This window comes from Pseudorca crassidens, chromosome 10 (genome assembly GCF_039906515.1).
Source record: "Pseudorca crassidens isolate mPseCra1 chromosome 10, mPseCra1.hap1, whole genome shotgun sequence".
Taxonomy (NCBI): Eukaryota; Metazoa; Chordata; class Mammalia; order Artiodactyla; family Delphinidae; genus Pseudorca; species Pseudorca crassidens.
The window spans coordinates 17349632-17370199 of NC_090305.1; the positions used below are offsets into that span (position 1 = coordinate 17349632).

At 41.9% G+C, this 20568-nt stretch overlaps 1 pseudogene; it reads left to right on the top strand.

Annotated features, from left to right (window-relative positions):
* Positions 1 to 20568, top strand: part of LOC137232657 (uncharacterized) — a 976682-nt pseudogene that overhangs the window by 301113 nt on the left and 655001 nt on the right.

Genomic DNA, 20568 nt, shown 5'->3' on the forward strand with positions numbered 1-20568 from the left:
TTTATTTAACCTGATACATCCAAAGTGTTATTTCAACATGCAATGAATATAAAAAAATTGAGATCTACTCTATTTCTCATGCTAAGTGTTTATAATCTGCTGTGCATTTTAAATATGCAGCACTTCTCAGTTTGGATTGGCCACAGTTCAAGTGCGCAAGAGCCACATGTGTTCAGCGGCCACCTTATTAGACAGTGCAGACCTAGCATATTTAATCAAGGACCTGAAGTCCAGAAAAGGTCAGCCCTCAGCTCTGCCTAGTTGGCAAGACACGTGAATAAAGCACTAATGATAGCGGTGCAATGTGCATAGAGTGCCACGGCACAGGAGCTCCCTGCACTGGCTTGGGTTGTCCTGCCACCACTCCACCTCATTCCTTTGAACTAGTCTCCATGGGGAGGGCGCTGAGCTGGAGTGCCCCGTCCATCAGACATTAACTTTTTGCCTCATGTGTTAAGAGAGCTGCTGGCAAGTTTACCTTTAATTACAGGCTCTGCTCTGGCCACGGGTCTGTGAGCTGGGGTTTCAGTACCACAGCCTCACTGCTCTCCGGGGCCTGCCTTTCATTCCTACACATAGACTCGTCGCTCTCTTCCTTAGGGGAGACTGGCCCCTGGCCAGGCGGGTCCCCTCACTTCTTTGGGCTACAGACACCTAGGAGGAGGTTAAAACTGTGGTGCTGGGAGAAGGGAAGGAAGAAAGCATTTTGATGTCTTTTCTGTGTCCAGACACCCCTCTGCTCACCTCTGGGAAGCAACCCCAAGAACTCTGATTGCTAATGGAAAGGTCGCTGTCATCGGATGGGCTTCCTTGCATCCACCCCGACGGCCCTCCAGGCCCAAGCGTCTCAGGGACTTTGGGAGGCGCCTGGTGTGGGTGGCGGGGCTCCGGCAGCCGGGCAAGCCCGTGCGCCTCCCCAGTGCCCTGTGGGGACGGGCGGCGGAGATGTATGTACAGGCAGGAAATGCCGGGGAAGAGGAGGAGCTGTTGCCATTAGCCTCCCACCTCCTCTTGGCTTTCTGTTCTGCTGTTGCCTAAGGCCAAAGAAGAGGTGGGAATCTGGCAAAGTGAAAGTGTATCATTGTAATTCCCTGCCCCTCCATCTCATCTCCTTCCTAAGGAAGCCAGGCTGGACTTTTTTTTTTTTTTTCCCTTACCCAGGTCACTTAACACTCAGGGACATGAAATTCCTTTCCTACTGCTGATGTGGAAGAGGCTTGGAAATGTGTTCCTTTCCAGGAGATGAGTGATATGGCAGAAGGACAGGGTCAGATGAGGCCAAGGGACGGGAGCCAGAGTCTTACCAAACTTTCAGGCAGCACTGTGACTGCCGGGCATGCTTAGCTGGTGGAGCGGGGGAGGCCTCGGGGCTCCATATTGTCCGGATTCCTCCTTGATCCGTGGAGTCAGGGAGGGTAGAGAGGACTTTGGAGGGGTGAGGAGACAGGAATGAGTCTGGGCCTTCCAGAGACTCCTCTGGTATATGTTGATGTGTTGAAAGACGGAACAATTAACGTTGCCAGCCTAGTCTGACTCTGCTTCTGACACCACCTAATCTCTTTTAATCATATTTTAAGAGAGATTTCTTTGGGAATTCTATAATTCTTCCACCCTTAGGAATCAGATCCACGGTGTAAGGATCACAACAATCTAAATAATTACCTAAATTAAAGAAGAGGCCAAAGTATAAATATTTCTTCTCCCAGGGAAAAAATTCAAATAGATGACAGCAGAACAATCGCTCTTCTCATGAGGCTGTAGTCAGAAGTCTCCGAAAACTCAGACGTGGCTTTAGAGTGTGCATTAGCAGATACTGTGTTCATTGATAAGAAGTATAAGAAGTGTTACGGAGTTAACTCTAGGAAATGGAAACTGATTAAGAAAATGGAAAAGGCCACACTATTTGAACCTCACACATGGCATATTTATTTTGTACTGGAACAAAAAAAGGGGGTCATTGTTACTACTGTGGCCTATGGTCATATGCATCTTGGAACCAAAAATATTTTGTGTTTTTCTCAATTTTACTAGATGGGTTGAGTGATAGTTTGAGTCCCTTCAGCCTGTCAGTAGACCAGCCCAGAAGCCAGCTGTGCTTATACCACTGGCTGTGGTCAGGCACTGGGAGCCGTGGCCAGTGTGCAAGATTGTGGGCTCTGGGTTTGAATCCTGACTCCACTACTCATTAGCCCTGTGTGAGTTACTCAACCTCTCTTAACCTCATTTTCTGTAAAAATCAGAATTATAAATTTATATTTATGGTGTTTAGTCATGCTAAGATGACCCATGTAAAGTACTTAGTCCAGAGTGCCTGACAGATATTAAATTGTGAGCAAATATTAATTGCTATTATTAATACTTTAGCAGAACATGTGTAGTATAGTTGGTAATAAACAGCTGCCCTTGTTATTTTGTGCCAACAGCAAAGCAGTAAAATGTTTGGTTAACATTTGCTTGGTCTCCTTGAAAAATTCTTTAATTGTGTATAGTTTTTCTTTGCAGCATTGCAGGGTGTGTGTGTGTGTGTGTGTGTGTGTGTGTGTGTGTGTGTGTGTTTGGAAGGCCAGTAATTACCTCTTGCAGATGGAGCTGCCCAAAACCAGTCTTTCCCATGGCAACTGAAAAAAAAAAAAATAGAGGTTACAAAAGTACCGTCAGAGGTCTAGGAGGAGTGTGGAGACGGGAAGGTTTTTTGTGGCTTTTGGTTTTCTTTTGGTTGAAGGTGTTGGGTGAAGATACAGAGGCCCTACTGAGTAACTGAACAGGATGCTGTTGCTTGCTTTGAAGTGAGTAAATTGGTCAAAAGTGCAAGTGGGAGGGGAAGTTGAGGTTTGATGAAGAAGGGTCATTATTAATGTTTCCATGTTTTGAGCAGTTTAAAAGGTGGGAGTTTAGGCAAGGTTGTTGGTTGTGGGGAAGACAGCCCACAGACATTCAGACATGGGTGAAGTTCAGTCCTTTAGTCTTCATTTTAATCTGAAAGTAAGGAGCCAAGACTTCTGAATAACATAGCAAAGGGATCACCTTATAAGTCTAACAGTGAATGCTAATTATCGCGTGTTCACAATGCCACAAAGTTTAGAAAGCTACACCATTCTTCTCAAATCCTAATTATTGGAAGATTGTTTTTTTGAGGGAGGAGAAAGAATATTGCTCTTTGGGATTCCCAACCCTACTTTCAAAAGGATTTTCATTAGTTTCCCCAAAGTCTAGGTGGAACCAAAATCACTAGCTTTCAGTGAACAGGTAGTGTCTTTTCTCCACCATCTATGAAGTGATCTTGTGTACATTCTTTTTGTATCCCTTGTATAAAGGTCACAGACGACTTCATTTATTTGATTGGAAGGCAGGATTGGCTTTTCCGCTGGAGATTTGGCCCTCTTGATTCTAGGACAGAGATAGATGAAACTATTAGCCTTCACCTCCCGCCATCCTGCCCAAATGTACGTTATGCCCATTAAATATAATAAATTAGATTATTTTTTCCTCCGAAGACCCAAGAGATAATGTAAAGCCAGCTTTACATTATCAATAATAATATGAGGGCAGAAAGAACACAGGGAACTGAAATCTACGAATTCTCTGAAAACCCAACCTTCAGAAACCTCTCTACTGCTTACCTTTTTAAAAGTAAGCAAAGGATGGAAGAGGGAGAGAGAAGTTATCTTCGGTGAGTGCCCATGGTTTAGGGCCCTTGGAGTCAGGGACTCTGAATTAGAAACCAGCCTCTTCCAATTACCTAGTAAGCTCTGGGAAATGTGTGACTTCTCTGAGTGTTCCTTTCCTCATTTGTCAAGTGGAGATGTTTACAATGTTTGTTTTTTTGTAGTGGTTCTGTTGGACAAGATATGATCTGTGTGACAGTTTGTAATCTGTTGGACACTCTTTATACCTCCCTTTGCTTTACTTGACAGAGGTGAGGAGGCTCACACAACCAGTAGCCTGAGTTAAATGTTTTGTATCATTCACCCTGAATTATCAAGCGTGGCTTGTAACCCAACAGTCTTCATTGTGTAACCTCCGTCAGCTGTAATTGCCCCAGGCCTAAGAGCTGCTGTTGGTAAGGAGACAAGCAATGTCCATATCCTTCTTGTTCACTCTTCCCCATCCATGGTGGTCAACTGGGGATATTTACCTAGTTCTGCTGACCTGGGAGGCTAAGTAAGTGAGCTTTTCTTTATCCTTTCTAGGAATCCTGTATCACCCATTTCGATCTTCATAAGTTGTGGGAGCTGGGAATTTCTTTCTTCCCATTATTGGCCTCTCTTACATCAATAGCCTAGGGAACAAAATTCAGAACTCTGGGGAAAGAAATGGAACAATGGCTGTTTCCTTTAGGCTGAGAGCTCAGGACTTTTGCGACATCTCTGCTCCAAGTTTCTGGTCTACCTAGTTTTCACCTGGATCTTGGGTATAGAAAGTGTAGCTCTGCCTTCTGTCATTCTTGACTTACTCTAATCTAGCAGGCGTAACTCCTTCCTAACAGCGTTGCCTCTTTTTGTGTGCCTTCTCTTCATTGAAGAGTGGGCTGAACATCTTGTTTCTCTTTCAACTGCTCTTGGTTCAAACCAGTATGGAAGAGTCGGCTTTTCAGTGTCTGTGTTGTGGATGAGGTACACGAGGCAGCTACCTGCAGGCCCACACTGCCTTGAAACAGCCAGAGCTCTCCACTCTCCCAGGGAGTGTCCTTGGTGTAGCCCCAAGCACATACTCTGTGATACCAGGACCCCTAGTAAATTCTGAATACCAGTTATCAACATCCAGCCATGAGAAAGGACTGAATTGGTGGTCTGATTAAAAATGGTAGACATAGGGCTTCCCTGGTGGCACATTGGTTGAGAGTCCGTCTGCCGATGCAGGGGACACGGGTTCGTGCCCCGGTCCGGGAAGATCCCACATGCCGCGGAGCGGCTGGGCCCGTGAGCCATGGCCGCTGAGCCTGCGCGTCTGGAGCCTGTGCTCCGCAACGGGAGAGGCCACAACAGTGAGAGGCCCGTGTACTGCGAAAAAAAAAAAGGTAGACATAGTATAAACATTTATTCCAGTGACGTAATGAAAAGAAATGGTCAAGAGTCAAGATTGGAGATCTAGTCTTGGTTTTCCCACTAACTAGAATTGTAAAGGTGATGGAGTAACTTTAACTTGACTTTTATGAACCTCATATCCAAGTATGAAGTTATTTCATATTTGAATTTATGACATAAGATTGTAGTCTGAATTATCGTTAAGGCTTCTCTCAGCATTATGATTGTTTTTAAGTCGAATACTTCCGATTATAGTTTAGTTGTTTTCTTAAAGATGACAATGTTTGTACTTTATATTATCTAAATAATATCGCATGTTATTCAAGATCAGCCATTTCTATTAACATGTTCAACATTCAAAGCACATTAGAGATAAAATTTAGTTTTCTACAAGTCTGACTAATCTGTCCCACCCAGTGGGGGAGAGTGGTCAAGGGCAGTTATCTCATAAAAGCAAGCAAAGAAAGTGAGGTGAAGATGACTTGGTGTCATGCCTTTTATTGGGTCTTTGGAAAAGAGACTATGTAACAACTAAAAAATCTGCTAAGCTGAGTTTAAGACTAGGTATGTTTTGCTTTTGTAATCACTCCTTAAAAATGGGATCGTCAGGTCATTCTGAAGACAGGAGGATTTTAATTGGCCTCTGAAGACTGAGTCTCAACCTTAGGCAGTGTTCAGATGCTTCTCCTTAACATAATCTTTTGATAGTTTATGGAGTCTTTTCAGAAGAAATGTAGAAAAAAGATGTAGGTGCTTAGGAAAGCCAACAAGACTGTAGTTGGAAGGTGGATGTGTTCACGTAGAAAGCGTGATATGAAAGCCTGTTCCTCAGAAAGATGTAGGAATAATGAGCCAGCCTGTCCTTGTTCTTGTTTTAAAATATACATATTGTAGCATTGTAGTTGGTTCCTGATGGACTGCTCATGGAGCAGTTTAAGGCATAAGCTCTGCCCTGGTATTGAACCAGCTGAATCAAAGCTATTTATAACCTTGTGTACCTTTTCCAACCTAAACACTATCTCTTAAGTAAATCATTTTTATATTAGCTTATATATAACATCGTGTGGGAGCTTTTTCTTTGACTTTTTGTCTGATCTGAATTGCTAGTTAGGCATTCATATCTTCTGATGGTACTGTTCTAGGATATCTTTTTACATTCCAAATTGGCATAAGCCAGAGTTATTTATTTTACCCTTGTCAAGGGATAGCACTTAGTGCTGTGTCATAACCAGGGCTCACAGTCAGTGAGTACTTTTTAAACGCTGTTTCAATTTTCTGCCTATGTATACAAGTATTCCCTTTAAATGAATGCTGGTATTGAGGAAGCAGAAAGTGGTTTTTACTCATTTATCTCTCACCCTTACTTGTCATTATTGTCCTCCACCTGAAATGGTTTCTGTAGAGGATCTTATGGGGCTTGGTTGTCCATGAATATATTTTGTGTTGACTAAATCAAAGAGGGTAAGGAATGTGATACATTTTTTCCAAGAAGATTAAAATTATTAGTATGACTATATTCCATTCTTCTTTGGTTCTTTTAAAAAACAGACTATTTTTTAGAGCAGCTTTAGATTCACAACAAAATTGAGAGGAAGCTACAGAGATTTCTCATATACCCCTTGCCGCCCATACATACATGGCCTCCTCCATTATTAACGGCTCTCATTAGAGTGGTACATTTGTTAACATTGATGTACCTACATTGACACATCATTACCACCCACAATTCATAGTTTACATTAGGTTTCACTCTTGGTGTGGTACATTTATGCATGATGACATATATCCATCATTATGGTATCATACAGAGTATTTTCACTGCCCTATAAAACCCCTGTGCTCCACCTACTCCTTCCTTCCCCCCTTTCCCATCCTCCCAAACCCTGGCAACCACTAATCTCACTGTCTCCATAGTTTGGCCTTTTCCAGAATGTCAGAGTTGGAATCATGCTGTATGTATAGCCTTTTCAGATTGGCTGTTTCGCTTAGTACGATGCATTTACGTTTCCTCTGTGTCTTTTCCTGGCTTGATAGCTCATTCCTTTTTAATGCTAAATACTAGTCCATTGTATGAATGCACCACAGTTTCTTTATCCATTCTCCTGCTGAAGACATCTTGGTTGCTTCCATGCTTTGATAATTATGAATAAAGTTGCTCTAAATATTTTTGTGCAGCTCTTTGTGTGGACATAGGTTTTTAGCCCCTCTGAGTAAATATCAAGGAACATGACTGGTGGATGCTAAGAGAATGTTGAAGCAGCTGCCAAATTGTCTTTCGAAGTGGCTCCACCGCTTTGCAGTCCCACCAGTAACGGTTGAGTTTCTGTTGATCCACATTCTTGTCACCATTTGTTATTGTCAGCGTTCTGAATTTTGACCTAGAATGGCCAAATAATACCTACGTTAGAATATAGATGGGACTTCCCTGGTGGTCCAGTGGTTAAGAATCTGCCTTCCAATGCAGGGAATGTGGGTTCGATCCCTGGTTGGGGAACTAAGATCCCACGTGCCGTGGGGCAACTGAGCCCATGTGCCGCAACTACAGAGCCCATGCACTCTGGAGCCCATGCGCCACAACTAGAGAAAAGCCCGTGCGCTGCAGCTAAGACGTGACACAGTCAAAAATAATTAATTAAAAAAAAGAATATAGATATGTGGTGATATCTCATTGTTACTTTACTTTGCATTTCTCTAACAACGTATGATGAGGATAATCTGATCGCATGCTTATTTGCCATTTGTGTATCTTCTTTGCTGAGGTGTCTGTTAAGGTCTTTGGCTCATTTTTTAATTGGGTTGTTTTTGTTGAATTTTAAAAACTCTTTCTGTATTTTGGATGTACGAAGTCCTTTATGAGGTACATCTTTTGCAAATATTTTCTCCCATTCTGTGGCTTTTCTTCTCATTCTCTTGACAGTGTCTTTTGCAGAGCAGAAATTTTTAATTATAATGAAGTCCAACTTGTCAGTTATTTTTCATGGATTAAGCCTTTGGTGTTGTGTCTAAAAAATCACTGCCAAAGCAAGTTCATGTCGATTTTCTCCTACGTCGTTTTCTAGGAGTTGTATAGTTTAGTGTTTTATGTCTGTGATTCATTTTGAGATAATTTTTGTGAAGGGTGTAGGTCTGTGTCTAGATTCCTCTTTTTTTTTTTAATGTCACGTCCAGGTGTTCCAGCACCATTTATGGAAAAGGCTATTCTTGCTCTGCTGTATTACCTTGTCTCTTTGTCAGAGGTCAGTTGACTCTATCCTTGTGTGTTTATTTCAGGGCTCTCTATTCTGTTCCATTGATCTGTCTGCCTATTCTTTGGCCAATACCATGCTGTCTTGATCACTGTAGCCTGATAATAAGTGTTGAAGTGGGGTATTGTTAGTCCTCCAGCTTCGTCTTTCTCCTTCAATATTGCTGGTTAGTCTCGGTTATTTCATTTCTTCTTACGCATTTAGTGGATTTCATAAAAGCTGACCTTGGATTTTCACAATATAGAAAAGTGTTCTTTGGACGGAGGGTCTGGATGTAAGAGATAATGATGATAAATATGATATATCCTAGAAACTTCGGAAAGTTGGAAAAAGTTACTTGTTTCCCAGACTTTTGTTGAATGATGTAATCAAAGAGATGAGCATCTGGCCGGAAAGCATTGTTACAGGGAGAACGGTTTCAGTTGTTTTCAAAAAATATTTTATCTGTCTGTAACAGTTTCAGTGGCTCCTTACACCTACTGAATAAAAGACAGACATTCAATGGCCACCACTAGTTGACTCCAATCTGCCTTTCCAGTAGTGGCCTCCACAGCTCTCCATTGTGAATGTATATTCTTGGAGGAAGCATAATTTGATGGGGAGGGGAAAATGGTGGATTTAGAAAATTCTGTGCTCAAGTCCTCCTGCTGCAGTTAGTAGCTGTGTGAACTTCATTAAATTACATCACCCCTCTGAATCTTAGTCTTCTAAAACCTAAGAAAAAAAAATATAGACTTCTGCTTTCATCTGTGGTACCATGTAAGTAAGTATGATGTAGGGTCAGAAATTTAGATCTATTTCTTGAACTACTTATTCTGGCTAATTTGTATCTGGAATGTATGCACATAGGGTATTTGGAATTTGGGAAATACACCCTTTCCTTGTCATCTATTGAGTTGGCAAATTCTTCTTTTCCTTTTTTCTGATATCAGAACAGTTTGGCCACAAACAAAGATAATTTAAATAATAGATTTGGGGCACAAATAAGCTATTTAAAAGTTAATAAAGAAGGCTATACACAAATCGTTTTGAAGCGTATGTCCAGTCTGCAATTTTTTATATGATGCTCAGTTAGGAGGAGGAGAGAGAACATAAAAGCTGATTTTTATTGGGTTGCTTATATGCTCAGTATCTTAATTTTTTTGATCGTATCTAATCCTGCAGAAATATCTAGAAGGACATACAATTCACTGTTTTCAGATACTGCTCACCATCTGTTTCCAAAGTGAAAAATAAGCATCATGTTGTACCTTTATTTCCCTTTGTCTGCTAAGTCCAAAATCACGGGAAAGAGGTCGCTGTTCATTCTGTTGACAACTAACTTGATATTAACAATTCGCGTTCCATGGTCTGCTTTCTTTAAATAGTTTTATGGTAACTATTCACCTTTGTTTTTGGCCCTCTCACATACTTACTGCAACAGATATTCTTAGCTCAAGGAAATAGGGAACTCATTCATCAGGAATGTTTGATTGGGTTTTTTTCAGGAACAAAAAACTGATTTGCTTTTTTTTAGTATTTTTTTCCTCTTTCAGACCTGATCCAATGTGTAAGGGAGAGAGAAAAACAAGAGTCTTGGAAAGCTGATGTGAATCACAGCAAGTTCACAGACTTAGATGGAAAATGGGAGGAATGAAAATGTAACGACTGTGTGGCTCGTCTGTATTTCAGATGCTCTTATATATGTAATTTAGGTTTTATCAAAAGCATTAGTATCGTGAAGATGATGGGGACACTGAGTAATCTCATTGGGCAAATAAGGAAGCAGGTCAGAGAGGCAAGTAACCTGGCTCAAAACATGTTGCTAGTAAGCAATATGTTCACTCTGTTGTATGTTGTATGTAGCTCAAAAAGGTGTTTTTTTGTGTAATCATATGGACTGTAGTAAAACCAGTACTGTACTTGTATTTCCTTTCAACACTTTCAACGGTTTCATGCTGTATAGGAACATAATGTTTTAGGATTAGGTTTTTATACTGTTGTCTGTGCCTTATGCTCAAAATGGCAGTGACTTTATAGCAGAGACTTGCTGAGATAGTGCATTTTCTTGTCTTCTGGAATGTTCTACGGCAGCAATCGTGTACAAGACAAGAACATTTGAAGATGACTGTACAGCAATAGCTCTATTATTGAATGCTTACTGTATGCCAAGTATGTGTCTGTTTGCTTAATCTGTGTTAAGTTTTCTGCTCTGCACAGTGCTCCTGTGGGGCAGGCACCATTAGTTTTTCCATTTATAGGTGAAGAGGTCGAGGCACAATAGGATCCCTAACTTGCCAAGGTCCCAAAGCTAGTGTGGATTCAAATGCAAGCCCTCTGGCTCCGTAGCCACCCTACAGTGCGACCTTTTGGCCTGATGAGTTAGTGGCTGTGGTTCTCTGAGAGCCCTGACTTGGCCTCGGTGGACGTAGGAAACGGTTTCATGCTTGCTTATTGCCAGGACTATCGTGTTTTTTCATTAATTATAAGTAGTGTACATTTTTTAGCATAGTCGTTGTAAAATGTAACTCCAAGCTGTAGTTAGAGGGTGGGGGAGGATTAAGTCATTTGGAACAGTTAGGAAAAGCCCTCTGGGCACCCATCCGGAGTTGTGGTGGGATCTCGGGGTCCTGAAGGTTTGTAGAGAGCGGGGAGATTTTGTGTCTTTGCTCATAAGTGTCCCTGCGTCAGTTTGGTCTTAAGCCTGAACCACTCAATGATGGGAAAACAAATCTTGGGAAAGATAAAAGGGTAGAACTAAAGGGAATCCTACATAGGTTTCAAAGGACTAGAGTTTCACAGCTGTAATTTGTAATGTCCACTATCCTTGTTATATTTTACATGAAATTATTTATCTTTTTCTGTTTGGGAATATATTTTCCATTCTATTTTAAAATATTCTGTCTTTAGAATTCTTTTAATTGTAATGACTGGAGAGTGGAAATAGGTGAACTAGGTTCTTTTTATTCCAACCTTTTTTAGTCTTTGGGATAATTACATGTTTCTTTGTTCACTGGTATACTTATTCAGCAGATGTTTATTGAACACCTGCTGTATTCCAGACCCTCTACTAGATTCTGGGGATAAAAAGTGCTCAATCTGTCCTCAAGGCATTTGGATTCTGGTGGGAGAAGTTGTCCTGTACTCAGCAGTCATCATGCAGACAAAGAAGTACTGTGTTCTGTGAGTTCCCTGGTGGTGATGAGCAGACATTTGAGCCAAAGCTATGAACAGTGTTAGGACTGGATGGGAGAAGGTGGGCAGGGTGGGCGTTGGAGGCTGGAGTGCTCAAAAGCCTGGAGCAGTGGAAGGACAGGAATCACCATATCCATCTCACAGCTAGAAAACCGAGCATTGTAACCAGCTCAGTTTACCTGTGAAGGAAATGCCACCTGCACTCAGGATTCAGGGACCTCCCCAGCCAGTCTTTATTCATTAGGTAAAATTGGGCTGCTTCTCTTTTCCTGCCTTTTTTTTTTTTTTTTTTTTTACTTTTTTACTTTTTCTGTGTAGCTCGATGGATTTGAATGAGATGTAGGTGTTTACCACATCAGGCTTTAATCCTACTGGGGGCGTAGGGGAAAAAAAACAAGCTGCCTCTATCACACAATGGAATGTAAGGTTTTCTGCCATTTGTTTCTATGTCTTTTTCCGATTTTTCTCAGGAAATGCTATTTTTCTGCTATGCCACTAGAATGTCTTTTTCATCAGAAGTGTCTGTATCACTGCCTTTCTCAGCTTTTTTGGTTTTTTTTGTGAGCCATCCTGGATAAGCGTGGCATGGTGATGGGGAGATTTCCTCTGTTGAGTACCTTAGATTTGCTGATTTATACGGGGACAGCAAAATGCTCTTGTTTAAATAACTTGCAATTCCTGGGAAACTCATAAAACTGCCTGACATGATGTTAAATAGTTTGTGCCTGTAAGAAACTTTGCAGATGGCTAAGATAAGTACGAAGGATGTTTTCTATGTTTTGACTTACTGTCTCTTCAATTACATTATATAAAATTCAGCAGACTTCTCCATGATCCCTAGGGAAATGAATGATTTTCCTGTCATAAATCACAAATACCACAAACTAGAGGAGGATTGTAATTGACAGGTACCCGTCGATAGTTTATTTATATTCTCCAAGAGGACTCACAAAAATGTAGCATCCACCATATTTATTCAGAAAAAAATACATTCTTAAATAAATAAAATTACCCTGACACTGGCTGCTGTACTTAAGAAGCTTTAAAAATTCCAACTGCTGACTTTGCTTAGTAAACTAGCTGGGTGTCCCAACCATGATCGTGTAAGGTAAAGATAAATGTGTGCATGTACACACACACACACGTACAGTTGAATACTCTGTTCACACTGTTCCGATTCAGGGCAACTTGAAGATGGTTTGGAGGTGTTATGTGAGCAACTTTGCATTTATTCCAGAAAATTTCACTGGAGGAGAAAATACATTCTTGGCATGCAGTAAAACCCCACATGAGGTTATATAATTCATTTTGTGATTTTTATAATTTATTCAGTAAATCTAATAAACAGCGTAGTGTTGGATAATGAGTTAGTTTTAGGAGTAAAAAAAAGTACATGACTGATCCGCCATTTTACAAAATGAACCACTGAATCGTGGATTTGGATGTGGTTTGGGGGAGCCTTTCCACTCCCCTCCTCCTGGTCTTCTAGCTCCTTCTACACGTTCTTCCTTCTCACCCAAATCCCCTTTGATCAAAGGGAAGCACTTTAAGGAAAGAAATCTTCAGGAGTTTTAATATAATTACCTTTAGGATGAGAGTTCTGTTCAACATAACATCATTGGCTGATTTAGTAACGTTTTGGATTCTGCCCGGACTTGAAAATACTTTCAGTGTCCATTGCTGAATATTGCTGTTGTCTTCATGTTTTGCTTCTGGGATTAAACTAGATAGGATTTCAGTTTTTAAGTGCATTCCAGTGGGTATCAGTGCATTGGCGAGTAAAATTTCCTTAATTGACCTGGTTCCAGTAGAAATGATCCAGTCCCCCTGCCCCTAACTTTTCTCCTTTTTAAAAGCAGAGACGAATAGCCCACTGTTGTCTCTATCGCCTTGAGAAGAGATTCTGTCAACAGTGGTTTACAAAAGCAGCTTTGGGGCCTAGACCCGGGGAGTGGTTAGGATGGTAACAAAACAAGATCCATGTTTTTCTTTTAAGCTACACATGGACAACTTCATAAATTATCAAATTCATATTCTATTCGCATAAGAGGGAACATTTTGCAAAAAAAGTCTGTTCAAATAAAATTTCCACTGGAATATTTTCTCCTACCCTGAGGACACATGCCTTTCCCCAGTCCATTTTTCCTGCTCCCAGCACCTTGTGTATGGTGAGCATTCAGTAGTCAGTGAATGAATTCCTTTGTCGCTGTGTCTCTATGATGTCAAGTGGAAGTCTGCACCCGAACAATAGCTCCTGGATGGTCTGCGCTGGGGAGGCCCGGGCTCCACTTCAAAAGCGATTTCCCCATCCTGGCAGGGCAGAACACGTTCTCCTGGGGCTGGGAAGTCATAGCGCTCTCCCTGTTAAACACTACACCTCCCTTTTGCTTTTTTTCCTTCCCAGGAGCTGTGGAATCCAAGTGTGGCTGCCAAGAGGGATCCAGAAAAGCCAAAGAGCCCGAGCATGTCAGATCTTCCTGTAGCCACACACACACGCCAAACCCCAGGGAAGTGATTGCGGATCGGCGGGGAGAAGGTCCAGCCAGGTGAGCAAGCACGTCAGGCTGAGCGCTAAAGCAACAGGAAGGGATCCTTGGCAGTTCTCTGTATTTGGCAAGATGGGGACGTGACCTGAGCTTACACCAGATTACCCCGGAGCGCATTAATTTCTACTAAGCACTGTAAATGTTAGGATGACTCCGCCGAGCTCTTGGGCTGAGGACAGATGAATACATCAAAGACGATGAATTTGTTTCCAGGTGTGATTGGGGGATGGCTTCTCTTCTTTCAGAAAAGGGTTAAATCCCAACTGTTTTCCACCTTCAGGGGAGGTTCTTTTGTTCCAAGCCAAGAGGGGAGCTTTTGGTTTGGGTCTTGAGTTTGGTTTTGAGTCTTCTGGTTTGGGTATGTATGGGTGTGGGTTTGTCTGTGGGTGGGGTGTGTGTACGTGTGTTTCCACAAGAGGTGGCCAAGACTGTTTTTCCTCTTTAAAAACATAAATCTCATTTTTTTTTGGCTATGTTTGGGTCCTTATGTTTTGAAGCTATCTTCCAGGTGAATTCAATTTGACAATTCATTACTAAAATGTTAAAAAGTAAATAAAAATAGCGGTCACTGGTTGGAGGCTTATGCAAAGTTTGGTGCTATACCAGGATTTACCAGGGTTCCATTGTGATTCTAAATTAGTTTTAAATTTCTGCCTCTTGCCTTCCTTTTCATTTATGTTAAATGTTACTACTATGTGGAGAGGAGTGATTTTAATGATAGCAAGATGTCATTTAGAAACTCCTGCTCTACTGCATATATATATATATATATATATATATATATATATATAAATATCAACAGGGGAGTTGAATCCCTGAAACAGCTCTTAGGCAGAGATATTAATGTTCACACTATTGACATTTGGAGCTGGATAATTCTGTATTGTAGGGTTTTCGCCTGTGTATTGTAAAATTCAGTGGCACCCCTGGCCTCTACCCACTAACGGCCAGGAGCACTCCATTCCCCCGGTATGCAACCAGAAAGGTACCACGGAGGACAGAATTGCTCCTGGTTGGGAACCACACTGCTCTAGGGATACATTTTTACTAAGGCAAAGAAGGTAAAGAACATATTGAAGATGGAGAATATAGAGCTATTGTTTTTGGTTTTTAAATATATTGATATTACCTGTGTAGTTCTAAAGAAAGTACATCTTTAGCGGATAAGGTCTGCCAGTAGAATTCCTACCTCACCGCCAATTGTCTGTCCGTTGTTGACTGGAATTCGGTTTAGATGAATACAACAATTGCAGCTCACTTAGAACAAGTATTGATTCTTACGTTCTCATTATCAACTAAAGAACTGCTGCGTGTTCGTATACCATGCGGTACTTCCTCTGAAGGGGACACCCTGGTCCCTGGGTGCGTTCGTAGTGCTAGCTTAGTGGTTGGTGAACAAGATTCAAATGAGGCTCACGTGAAACTTTAACTGAATGTGTGAAATGAATGAAGAAACACGCCCGCTCTACGCTAATTCAGTTTTAGGAATGGGAGGTCAGATACACGATTTAAAGACAGGTTTCACTGAATTCACCGTCTCCTACAGTACTGAAATTGTCCAGGATATGGCATCCTTCCCGTACAGGATGGTAATTCATTTGCTCTGTTCTCAGTCTCCTTCCAAACTCACTTCTCCCTCTAGTAGTAGAATGTTTGGGCTGCCAGACAAGTAGAGTCATGTCTCCACTGTGATTTAACGTTAAATGTCCTGCTGTCTTTATTTCAGAAAATTTTTTTCCTCTTTATTCTCTCTTCACATGAACATACATGTTTGCCAGGCACGTTCTTGCTTTTCCTTTTTCTCTTATTTTCCATGCCTCCTGCCCTTGTTTTCTTCCCTTTTTCTCTGACTATAGGAACTGTCAGGTGGCCTGGCTGGCATCATCTTACCTTTTTTTGAACTGTGTTACCCAGAGACCTCCATTTATTATGCCTCAGGCTCACTCTGTCCTTAATGCTATATCTCTCTGAGGGATAGTTAATGATCTTCGCAGCAAATGAAGGTGAACTGTAGCCACGTTATTGTGATAATACAGCCAACTGTATGGAACAGATTGGGCTGAGCTTTGAACAGCTGGGGCTGGCAGAGTGAGTCTTGACTCCTCTCGGAAGAGTTCCAGAACAGCCAAATCATCAAACTTGAAGGGGAAAGAGGGACAAGAAAGGTTATAGGGAGAGTGGTTCCTGCAGGTGCTTTTTTGCCTTTGTGATCTACTTTTTGTAGGTGCTTTTTGAAATTTTCACTGGTTTGTAGATCTGGCGAAGCACAGACTGGTTGAACCCAGGGGCTGCTGTCACTGCTCTTGGGCTTGCCTGCTTAGTGGCTGGGATGGTATTTTCTTGTTCATTTGCAGGTATGGAACATGAGAGAGATAGATGCTTCTGTTAAAGCTTGTTCCTCTCTTCAGTCCAGTGAAACCATTTGTAGTTTTAAGGGGAGTTTTTTTTTTTTCTTCTTTTTTTTTTGCGGTACGCGGGCCTCTCACTGTTGTGGCCTCTCCCGTTGCGGAGCACAGGCTCCGGACGCGCAGGCTCAGCGGCCATGGCTCACGGGCCCAGCCGCTCCATGGCATGTGGGATCTTCCCGGACCGGGGCACGAACGCGCGTCCCCTGCATCGGCAGGCGGACTCTCAACCACTGCGCCACCAGGGAAGCCCTTAAGGGGAGTTTTGATTTGCAGAATGTACAGAACCCTAGTATAAATTCATAAAGGCGCTGTTGGAACTTTTGGACTTAGACTGTTGTGTGGCTTCCTGATGGATATAATAAATGAGCATCAGTGTGGGGTATGGCAGATGTTATAAATTGGTGGCCCATGGAGCCAGATCCAGCCCTCAGATATGTTATTTGCCCATACAAGGGAGTGTGTGTGTGTGTTTAAAGAACAAGCTGCCAGTGGGTTTTTTTTTGTTTTTAATTACATAAAAATCTGGTTAATCTTGCCAAAGAAGCCAAAAAATCTGGCTTCCCCAGAGCTCTAGTCTCCCATGGTACATGCCAGCTGAGGCTGAGTAACCACTGCCCCATACCTGTCTTCAGTAGGCAAGGCAGGGGCTTTGCAGCTCACGGGAGTCCTCACCTAACACCCTCGCATTTACTGTTTGATGGGCCTCTGCAGGAGATCAGGAGAGAACAGTTAGAGGCTTTGGGATGGTGAAGAATTGAGTTTGACTTTGAGCTTCACTGCCAGCTTTGTCAGTTTGGTTAAGTTACTTACTTTTCTGAGTCTTAGTTTCTTCGTGTATAAAGTGGAAAAAAGATTCTTTACCTCATGGTTGCCGAGAGAACATGAAGTGAGATAGGATATTCAACACCCTTAAATAAGAGCTGTGTATCGATACATGTCTAGTAGGGTGCTACACACGTTAGCCAGCATTGTGATTTTCAGTTGCTGTGGATCATAGGTGACGTGAGGCCAATCGTTTAGGGTCACACTGACTATGTTATAAAATTAGATAAACACATCTACTACTCAGGACAACCAGGGGACTTGTGTCTCGGCTTCCCATATTTCTGTTTTTGTCTTACAATATAGAATTTACAGTGTCTCTAGGGGAATAATACTGTAGAAACTGAGTTCTTAGGGGTGATATTATCTAAAGAGAGAAAAATCTCATAATTTAGTTCATATTAGGTAGACCCTTGGCTTTCTTTTGACTAAGTCATGACTTGGTAATTTTGGTCTAAACTCCTGAAGTTTCTGTCTCCCCATCCCAATTACATTCAAAATCAGGTTGATGACAGCCCTGAGGACTGAAGATACTCGTAATCTTCATGGAAGGAAAGGTACAGAAATGAGAGCACCGTATCAATTAATATATTTTCTTAAAAGTGCGAGTTGAATTCAGTTCTTGTTGGGCTTGTAATCTATTGAAGGCAGCAGTGTATGAGCATGTTCTCACAGATTCTTTAAAATTTCAAAGGATTTTTTCCAGCATTATTGCACTCAGTTGGCATCTTTTCTCTTTAATCCCTGACCTTTGACAATTATCAGAAGGTTCCAGCACACGTCTGGCTGCCACACTAGGTGGGCTTCCTGCTTATTATATATGTAGTTAGGAAATACAGGTTTTTCCGCCTATTTTTCTACTTCCTGCAAAGATGGGTTTCCTTTAGATGTGGATATTTCACTTAAATGCATACTCCTGTCTCAAAATGGTAAGGGATACCAGTGCAGTAATTTCTTATTGTACTTTGTGAAGATATCTGGAAAACTCCTGTGTCCAGTGAAGAGCTTCTTAGATAGAGGAAAGCAGGGTGGCTAGAAGGTGTCGAGGCAGTTGTGGGACCAGTGGGAGAAAATATATGTGAAAGGTGAAAAATGATTTGTGATTAGCTCACTTCTTATAGAGTTCAGAATTCAAACGATGTGGTATGTGTAAACAGTTATGTTTTCAAGTGTTGTCTTAAATCTACCTTAGATGAGTGAAAGTCATTATTAGGATAGAAAGTCCCTGAATAGAAGGCATGAGAGAAGAAAACATTATTTTTAGAGCCCAACTTTTAAAAACTTCATGAATGGACATGTAGGTCTACCTCTGGACCTTGAAATTGGGCCCAAACCAGATCTGGTTCTCTGTGATTACTCAGCACCCCTTCTCCTTCCAGCCTCCATCTACTGCTGTTCAGGGAGGCGGTGCAGGGAAGGATGGACGGAGGTGAAGAGAGGAGGAGGGAAGAGTGTGGCTGAAAGTGGGAGGATTTGGAGAATGAAGATTCTCCGCACTTTTTAAACATTCTCTCCAAATCCCTGGAAGTACTGTGGCATGTTTAAATCTAAGGAAATAGTTGGGTTGATCCATATGAAATTGGCAGTATTTCATTTGTTCAAAAATGGCAGTTTTACACAGTTCAACCAAATACAATTATGACATTTTTGCTAGAATTGCTACAGGCCCTCCAGCTGGGTGTATGGAGTGGTTTTAAAAGCCAGACATGTTTTGGCATCCCATTGGTGATTTTTCTTTTTTTGCATGGTTTTGCTAAAATATACAGGTATTTTCTGGCTTGGATTTTTCTTATCAGTTTCTTCTAAGTTATAGTTATTGCCTCAAATCTCAGAAGAAACTGAAAGGACAGCATAGCGTGAGGGGGACCGAAGCCAGTGGCTCTCACCAGATTGTTTACAGCGGGACGTGCGCGGCAGGCTGGGTTTGGTTGTGGGTCAAAACTGGGTTTTGACCTTAGCTGACTTCATGTTTGTTTGTTTTGTTTTGGAAATCAGACATGGATGTGAAAAGATGAAAAGCTACCCACATGGCACATGATTTAGTAAACCGTGTCCACGTTAGGGTAGATGGAACCTCGTTGAAAGTTGTGTTGCTTCCTCAATAAGGCATTGTTTTCCTCTGTTTTTATGGAACAGAGTGATTCCATGAGTACTGTTATAGTTTGGGCAAGAAACAAATTTACTCAATCAAGAAAAGATAAAAGTCTCTAAGAAGAAAGCCTAGAGGTAGTGAAGTCAATGGTCCTCAGATGGAGGGGGCTGGAGGGGGTGGGGGTGGGGGTGGGGTGTGTATGTATGTAAGAGTCTTGTAGTGGGGGAGGTTTGTTCTGAGTGAAAGAGACAGATGCTTCCTTCGCTGGCTTGTTTCCTGGTTTTTGCTGTTTTATTTTAAGGTTGGGTGCATTTTCGATCTGTCTGTGAAGGCGTGGTGAGCCCGCGGGCACACGCACCCGCCCCTGTAACTTGTTATTCCGTGTGTAGCATCAAGTGGAAGGTGCGAGGCTCCACCAACTGCTCTGAGCAGAGCCCACTTCCCTTCACCGACGGAGCCCGTGAAGCAGTTATACCAACATCAATCAAGGAAAACCCACAGGCTGAACTCACACAGTTGAAGCAGGTGCGTGAGTGAGCATTCTCTGCCAGGCGCCTGTGATTGAGGTGTACCTCGGCGTCGTGCCCACAGATGTCAGTTATGATGACTGTGTGGGACTGTGCCCACTCCTTGCAGAGCCAGGACGAGCCTGTTGTACTTGGAGGACAGAGGAGGTGCAGCTACTGGCATCTCAGTAGCCGATGTACTCAGACTAAGGGTCTAGTATCTGTGTGTGTGTGCGTACAGTGGTATCGATCAAATGTATGGATGCGTGCATACGCACGTGTGTGCGTGCACACGTGCGCCAATTTAAAGCAACCTCAAGTGGGCCATGAGATAAAGAGGGAATATGAACATCGGAGATATTCCTTAGTATCTGACAATAAGGGCAGGTGGTAGTTTAAAAAAGGGGCATGTCTCATTCTAAGTTGCACCATCCTGATACATATTGAGCTTTAGGAAATTCCTACAAAAGTTTTGCACCATCTTTAAAAAGAAGAAACATTGAACACTAGGACTTCATTATATGTTGTACCTTATAAATAGTCACTAGTTCTCCAAAGCTGCTTGAACATGTTACTGAGATGCTTCAAAATATTATGCATATTATTTATATCCACATATGTGAACAATCACCCTCTCTTTAAGCAATATTCAGCAAAACAGGACACGTTTTTTTTAAAACTACCAAAACTGGCTAAGTGTGAGAATAATTATAAAATCCAGTGTAACTACAGGTTTGGGAAAACCCCAAAA